The sequence below is a fragment of the Durio zibethinus genome, chromosome 14 (assembly GCF_047325235.1).
Source record: "Durio zibethinus cultivar Kanyao isolate XHJ-2024 chromosome 14, ASM4732523v1, whole genome shotgun sequence".
Taxonomy (NCBI): Eukaryota; Viridiplantae; Streptophyta; class Magnoliopsida; order Malvales; family Malvaceae; genus Durio; species Durio zibethinus.
The window spans coordinates 19,264,904-19,273,677 of record NC_143175.1 but is presented as its reverse complement, the minus strand read 5'-3'; the positions used below and the strand labels follow the sequence as shown (position 1 = coordinate 19,273,677).

Here is an 8,774-nt window from a genome sequence, read left to right as displayed (position 1 = left end):
GGCAGGCTTCAATGTATAACATGTACAAGAAATGTACATGGCAAAAGTTAGCACCGTTGTCCTTTAATCCGACCTAATCTGATAAATCAGTTTTGATCATTTTTTCGCAAAGGAGAAATCTGATGGAGTAATGTCAATTTCGTGTTGTGTTCGGATTGACTGAGGTGCTAGAGGCATTTGTGAAGAGCTAGATTCTTGAACTGTCCTATCTAGTTCCCTTGTTTCTAACAGTGATCTATCATGGAGAGGATCATTGATATCGTGGTGACGCGGATAAGGGAAGGAATCAGGATCCCACTGATCATTCTCAAAGTTAGAATGCCTTGACGATGTATGGTAACTTTCGACACCTCGAGGATAGTTATGCAGAAGATGAACAGGAAACATCCCATGTGTTGGAGTTGCTGGCCTGCTAAAAAAGGGTGTTGTATTCTCAGAATGCCTGCCATGTTTAGTGTGTTTCTTTGCTGTATGGTGCCAGTTTTTCAGTGCAGCTGCTATTCTATCGTTAAAGATTGTTGATCTCATGTTAGTTCCCATCTGTAAACAAACAAAACAGACAAATTAAATATAATTTTCTTTATCATGCACTCAACTTTGAGCTTGATTTTTTCTTTTTAGCTTAAACGTTTCCATCCAGTTAATGGTACATAGATCAGAATAAGAAGAATGGCGGAAGTTTTTGGAAGGTATATTTTCTTTCTTACCTGAGTCGCCAAATCATAGAGTGAAAGAGTCACATAACTGCAAAGAAACTGTATACCTGAAAATTGCAAATTTTGCATTTCATCAGCAATCTTTTCACTTTGATACTCCTTGTTCCATAATCTTTCCCAAAAAAAAGGTTCATATTAATCCTTGGAATGTTATGAACTCACCCCATAGAGACTCTAATGATGATATCTTCAAGGTGCTCATGGTAGCAAGACCTTATGGTAAATTCACACTGAAAAAGTACTTATTAGATAATCTAATCAAATAGTTGCATTAAAATACACAGGAAGGACTGAAGTAGTAGGATTGCTTACCGTGCTCCACACGAAAAAGGCCAGTTGAAATGCATTCTGCAGAGGAAATCAGGAATCCACATGTAAGCATCAACACATTGATGTTGATGATTAAATGTTGGTAGATTAAAAGGAATACATAAATAGATAAAGATGAGGGGAAATTACTGTAAAGAGAACTAAATGAATGAGAAAAAGAAGGAAGCGTGGTCGTCCAAACCAGAAGAGGTCATCACCTGGTTGAACCACAGGTGCACCCTTGACTACATCCCCTCTATCTTCAATCCTCAGCCCCATTTTAGTTATGATCACTTGTAGGTTGGTTCCTACCATCAGAAGTACCAGCAAAGTTCCAATTGAGGGTATCAGATCCTATTTCTTATGAACAACCTCAATACAACAAATATGGTATTGTACTTACAACCAAGGGGAAAAAGGGTAGCCACAAATAAGAGTGCCATCCTGTCCATATAGAGCAAATTGTTTATTAGTCATCAGTGATTACAAGAAATCCATAACCATGTTAATGCTACTGCTGACAGGTTCTTATTGCTGCAAAAGTAAGAGGTAAGTGAGTTCAGTTAAGAAATATGGAAGTTATTCAAGTGTTGTCTCCCAAGTTAAACATGGAAAGGAAAACTCTTTTCAGAACTGGTTTTGTTGTGTCTGGCCTTTAAATTTAACTTCAAAATTAAGCGGTATATTTCTTTAAACATTGTATACTGAAAAACCAGTAGGTTTGTCAGGTACGATAAATTTATTAATCCTGGAATTCATAGCAGACTTTTGGCATTACATGGCGGCATTACACTCAGTTTAAAGGTTGGTGAAGTTGATTGTTAGATGATGAAAGCCTTACCATGTGTATGGGCAAGCAGAAAAAGGACAGCAATGAACCATATGATTGGACTGCTAATGCAACATTTAGTATTGTAATGTAACTGGTCAATCGAAGATATATTGATTTACATGCTTGAGAGGACTAACCTGATCCCAACGACCACTTTAAAATCATCTTCTAATGATCTCTTGCTGTATTTCTGAAAATCAAATTTTGTTTCATTTTCAGGTGCCAAATGTGCCTGAGCATAGCACATTGAAGTTTCAATTAGCAACAGGAAACTGATAAATCCTTCTCTCAGTAATAGCACAGAAATTAGCATACTACAACATTCCATCGCTTAGCTTACCGTGATAAATCCATGCCTCAGTGTCAGGTAATCAACCTTTGTAACTGACCCAAAGAATTGTCTAAAGAAACACAACTGATACTGAATAATAAAGGAATTAAATCAGAATTCAGAACCATAAAAATTTACCTAAAGTAAAAATGTCATGCTATATATTCAAGGGTTGATGAACTTTTATGCTGGACTAATGATGACAAAATAAGAGTGATGGTTTAAAATTTCACTTAGGGACTTGATATTCAAACTTGATCAACATTTTATCTCATAGTGCCATAAACATAAATCTATATTACTCCGATTCTTCATTTTTTATGAAGTACCCGAATGTAACTCATATTCAATGAACATGAATACAGAAATCCGATCCTTCAAATACATGAATAATACTGTATACTTATTCCTGATAAGATATTTTGCTTTTGCAATGACAGTTTTTATGTAAATAATAATTTTCATCTGAGTACTTACAATCCAAAGGGATATGGTCGAGCGGCTCGAAAAGTTCAAATGTCTGCGCCCAATGAAGTGTCCCTTGCAAATCTGAACCTCTCTGGATCAGCATTAGAAAATTAAATAAATTGATTAACAACTAGCTATTATTCATTGGGCCACCTAGGCCCAGCTCAAGTCATTAGAAAGGTAGGGTTGGAAACATACTACTCCAAACTTGTATAGGAAAAAAAAAAAAAAAAGGGAGTTTCCCTTACCCTGATGATACAGGGTGAAAGAGTCTTCCCCAACAGATTGTAAAATATTGTGCTAAAATACACGGTCCATGTCAATTTCTATGTAAATCTCCATTAAAAAAATGATTTGATTGACTTAAACAGTAGATTTATAATGTATTTGACTTTTAAAGCAACAGAAGTTTGTCCTATGCAAACTTTTTTTTTTTTTCTAATGACAGATTAACTAAATCATTGTGGAGTTTTCCAACTGGGACCCTGGATGAGGAGAGGTTGCTCTTCCAGGAAATTTACCAGTACCAGAAATCTAATTAGACCCACATACCATTGTAGTATTGATATTCAATTGTCTTTGTCTCATTTTCCCAGGCCTTCCATTTATTCATCTGCAGTCCAAGCAATTGTTAAAGAACAAACAAACGGAAGAAAGATTGAAAAAGCCTCAAAGAATGAAAATTTTCTTCTTTTTTTTTTTTTTTTTACCTTGGTTCTTCCCAAAGCGTAGGTTATGATGCAGTAGAGAATATGAAAAACTGCTAACACAAAAATGAATATATGGAGCTGGTGGATACCATAAGCCGACTCCAATGCAACCTTATCCTGAAATATAAGTTATCAGTCAATCAGATTCCGGTTTCCTTAATGAATTCAACTAAAAAAATGAATCAATATGCGGAAACAGTTTTCCCATATGAAAAACTTCATATCAATCTGTTTTCCCTTCAATTACCAATGTAAACTGCAAATATGTGTAGAATAGAAGTGGCAATCTTGCCTTTTTCTGCACATTTGCCATATTTTGATGCAAGATTGCGTCGAGGAATATTAGTATTATCTTCTAAGAATTCAATAAGTTTCTACTAGGGGCATTTGATAGGAAAAAAAGGTATAATGGTCTTTTTCCCTCTCAAAGCTTTCAGCAAACAATCAGAGTTATTTTTATCATTTATGTTGACCTTACATGTCAGGTTAGTCTAACATGATTAGTGTCACCTTAGCTCGGGCTTATCTTAATTGTCCCCTTATGATCCCTCTTTACTTATCTATAAATATGAAGACTTAAGTACCATGAAGGCAGGCTCATCTCATTCATTTCTCTCTTTTCTTCCTGCTTTCTTACCGACTTGATCTTTACTAACTTGTGCGTCAAAATGCAAAGGCACGAAACATTTCTGCCATTGCCTTTAACTATTCTTCTTTTCTACAAATGCAGAAATACTCTCAAGTCTGAGCTCGACACCAACATTTAGTATGTTAGGTAGAGGATCTCGTATAAGCCAAGTACAAAACAATGTCATAAAAAAAAGAATCCTAAAGAAAAGAGAAACAACTCGACCAAAAGAGCTTGCATCTACCAAATGCCTTCATAAAAGTCCAATTCAATAAAATAGCTCAATCAAAGAGCTTAGACTCAGCTTGGTCAAAAGAGCTTGGATCTATCAAATGCTTTCATAAAGATCTAATTCGACAAAACAACTCGACCAAAGACGTCAAAGTTAGCTCAGCCAAAAAAGTTAAAATCTATAAAATACCTTCATAAAAGCTCAATTTAACAAAAGAGCTCAGCCAAATAGCTCAAACTCAGTTCAGCCAAAAGAGCTTAGATTTTTAAATATCATCATAAAGGCCCAACTCGAGAAAACAATTCGGCTAAAAAAGCTCAAACTCAACTCGAGCAAAAAAGCTCGAATTTATGAAATGCTTTCATAAAGGCCTAATTCAACAAAACAACCCGGTCAAAAAGCTTAGACTCAGCTCAACCAAAAGAACTTGGATCTATCAAATGCCTTCATAAATACCTAATTCGACAAAACAGCTTAATCAAAAAGCTCAGACTCAACTCAGCCAAAAAAGCTTGAATCTACCAAATGCCTTCATAAAGGCCTAACTTGACAAAACAGCTTGGCTAATGAGCTCGAACTCAACTCAACCAAAAGAGCTTGGATCTACTAAATACCTTTAGAAAGGACAATTTGACAAAATAGTTTGGTCAAAAAACTCAGACTCAACTCGACTAAAAAAGTTTGAAACTACAAAATGCCTTTGTAAAAGCCCAACTTGACAAAATAGCTCAATCAAAAAAGCTCAGACTCAGCTTGATCGAAAGAACTTGGATCTACAAAATATCTTCAAAAAAGTTCAATTCGACAAAATAGCTCAGCCAAAAGAGCTTGGACTCAACTTAGCTAAAAGAATTTAGATTTACGAAATATCTTCATAAAGGTCTAAATCAACAAAACAACTTAACCAAAAGAGCTCGAATTTACGAAATACATTCACAAAAGCCCAATTTGACAAAATAATTTGGTCAAAAGAGCTCATCTCGACCACCTCGATTAAAAAGCTCATCTAAAAAAAATTGCTTTCTTAAAGGCTTGACTAAGCCACCTCAACCAAAGTGATTAGCTCGGCCAAAAGAGCTCAACTCGACTAAAAGAGCTTACCTCGACCAAAAAGCTTATCTCATCCTCTTTGATTAAAGAGCTCATATTGGTAAATTGCCTACATAAAGGCTTGGCTGAGCTACCTCGGTCAAAGTGATTAGCTTGGCCAAAAAAGCTCTCCTCGATCAAAAAAGGTAATTTCAGTTACCTCAATTAAAAAGCTTATCTGGGTAAACTATCTACATAATGGCTTGGCTGGACCACCTCAGCCAAAATAATTAGCTAAACCAAAAGAGCTCAGCTGAACCGAAATAGTTCACCTCAATCAAATAGCTTATCTTGATCACCACTATCAAATAGCTCATCTCAATAAATTGCCTACATAAAAACTTGATTGGGCCACCTCGGTCAAAGTGATTAGCTAGACCAAAAGAGCTCAGTTCGGTCAAAATGACTTATCTCGGTCACCTCAATCAAAGAGTTCATTTCGGTAAATTACCTACATAAAGGCTTGGTTAGGCTACCTCGACCAAAGTAATTAGCTAAACCAAAAGAGTTTATCTCAGTCAAAAAAGCTAATCTTGAATCACCCCTAACAATTATGACTTCAGCAACTCTTAAATCGATTATACACTCAATTTAGAACACATTCGCAAAATCGGATAACTACTAGGTCGGATTGTAGTTTAAAGCTAGTCATCGTCCAAAACTAACCTCATTTGTAACATCAGCCTTCGACGAAATAAGCTGCTAATCTATCCCACATCAAGGACATTGGTAATAAATTTGGTGATCTAATATTCAGATTGTCTAATAGTGGTACAGAGTGTTAGAGGCATTTGATGATTAAAAGGGTATAGTGATCTTTTTTCCTCTCAAAGCATTCAGTAGACAACCAAGGGCATTTTTGTTATTTGTGCCGACCTAATATGTCAGGTTGGCCTGACATGATCAGCTCGACCCTATCCTAATTGTCCCTTTATAGTCCCCCTCAACTTACATATAAATATGAAGACTCAAGCATCATGAAGACAGGTTCATCTCATTCATTTCTCTCTCTCCTTTCTATTTTTTGTCAACCTGATCTTTATTGACTTGCATTTCAAAGTGCAAATACAAAAAACACCATTTGCCTTTACCTCTAACCATTTCTCTCTTCTGCAAATGGAAGAATACTCTCAGGTCGAAGCTTGGCACCAACAGTTTCCTACTAAAGCTTTCAAAATATTTTTTAGCCTCAATTTTCTTATCACAGGGATGCCAAGTGTTCGTTATGCTTGTTAGTATACAAATATCATATATGGGACCTTGAAAAATTGCTAGCAGCAAGGATATGAATCCCATGAGCATAAGCTCTACAAGAAAAAGAAAAGTCGTTGTTATTTTTTTATAACGTTTTTTTCAGTTTAATACTAACAAAGATTAAAGAAAGACTAGAATAAAGTTAGTCAATTACCTGTTTTAACCTTCTCAAGTGCTTCATAAAAAGCTGGCTTGTGCCTTTTCTTCATCCACTGTGTAAAGGGTATGTCATGTATAATCAACAAAAACTATGAAAAACTGAAAATCGTCATCGAAATTGAACCATTAAATTCTATTCCAAAAGGGACAAACATTGTTCCTGGATGGAGCCAAAGAGTTAGTTTTATGTTGCCAAAGTTCATATCTCCATGGTATTGAGTCAAGGTTTAACTCTAACACCAAGTATTTGACAGGAAACTCTGATTATTGATTGCAATAATTCTAACTTTCTCACAGTAAACTTAGATTGAACAAAGCCTTGATTCAAGGTCTTAACACTAAGTTTTGCAGAGAAAACACAGGGGGCGCATGTGCAACTGAATTGCTAAAACTGAGTCTTTCCTTGGACTAAACTCAAATACGAAGTTACAACAAAGCATCGAACTAACAAAAAATATATCATTTTTCTTTCAGTTTCTGACCAGACAAAAGTCAAGGGACCAATGTCAATAAGGTTTGAAGCAAATCAAATCAACTGTTTCTGAAGACATGAAAAATAAATTTATAAGAATAAAGCTATAAAAACATTCAAAAACTAACCTTCCCTAGAATGTGAATGGCATGCTCAATGAAGATTGAAATAACAACCAACACAAAACACACCACTGCAACTGCCGAAGTTGGTGTCTCTTCCAATGAACGTGCTTCAGTAGGATCAACCATTGATATAACTTCTTCAAAAAAATTCAATTCCTTCTCTCTCTCTATCTCTCTCTCTCTCTTTAAAACTTTGCTCCAAAAACAAAGGGCTTGTAAGTAATAAAGATTATGAGATCAGGCAAGCAATGTACAAGAGCAAAGTTGATGTGAATGTTTATCTAAAATTTGTTAAAAGTCTTTCAATAAAAGAGAAAGTCATAGAATCATTAAAAAAAGAGATGACTTTGGCTATTTCAAAGAGAAAGTGATTGTTGACTGGACTGAAGACCACTCTACCGTTTTGCCAAGCCGAATTGACCAGTAAATAACAGGAAAATAAATACTATATATTTCGTTAAGGTTATTTTCATCTTTCTATTCAAATTTTTGGATGAAAAAAAGTGAGTGGCTAAATTGGGATTTATTAGGTAAGTAAACGATTTTTAAAGTTAGCACAGCTTTTGTCCAAAATTTAGAAAACGATTACTCCCTAATTTCATTCAAATTTTAAAAGTTGAAACATGTCGGCTTAATTTTTAAACACATCGTTGCGAACATTATGGAATAACGCTTTCATTTAATCACTTAATCCAAAATGTACTATAAGAATATGTAAAGCCCGTAAAATTGATTGAACTTGTTTAAATTTGTCCGAATCCAAATTCAATCCTACTCTATATGATCAGAAGACATCAACCATCTGAATTCATTTATATTACAATTTAAATATCTCAAATTTAAAATAATTTAATTTAAATGAATAAAAAATTAATTCAAAATTGAATTTATTTGACTTTATAACTCAACAATTTATATTCAAAATAACTTGAATTTCATTACTCAAACTTAAATAATTTAAGTATTAAATTCAAAAATTCGAACCCGAAATGAAACAATCATGAAAAGATTTAAACTCAAATTTTCTTCAACTAAAAATGATATAATATGACTGACTCAATTACCACTTTTACATGTATAGATCCATTTCATACAATTATTTCTCATTTAAACATAGTGAAAAAATCTTGCACAAATAAATATATAAATTTTTTAAAAATGGAAAAACTCTCCTTGAAGGAGTTTAATTATTAAAGTGATCAAAGTTTAACACAAAAATATAATCCATTCTATCTATAAAATGGTTGATTAAATTGGTGCTAAGAGTTTAGCAGAAAAAATTAATGTCACAAGTTAATTGAACATCAAGTAAGTTAATAAATTTTTTTAACAATAAAAAACATTATTATAAAATATGTAAAATTATGAATACATGTCTTTTACTTAAAAAAAAAAAACCACCCTCGTGAAAAAAATTGTCCACCATTTTTCCTTTTTCTTTGTTTTTTT

At 34.0% G+C, this 8,774-nt stretch overlaps 1 pseudogene across 1 annotated transcript; it reads right to left on the bottom strand.

Moving 5' to 3' along the window:
* Positions 1 to 874: 874 nt before the first annotated feature.
* Positions 875 to 7,493, bottom strand: LOC111294246 (MLO-like protein 12; annotated as a pseudogene). Its single transcript, XR_016327295.1, has 14 exons — positions 7,329 to 7,493; positions 6,724 to 6,781; positions 6,407 to 6,622; positions 3,624 to 3,721; positions 3,367 to 3,465; positions 3,211 to 3,269; positions 2,666 to 2,755; positions 2,198 to 2,278; positions 1,995 to 2,089; positions 1,867 to 1,916; positions 1,425 to 1,469; positions 1,176 to 1,345; positions 1,029 to 1,064; positions 875 to 946 (listed from the first exon to the last, which is right to left on the bottom strand). The product of XR_016327295.1 is annotated as an MLO-like protein 12 (transcript).
* Positions 7,494 to 8,774: the final 1,281 nt, after the last annotated feature.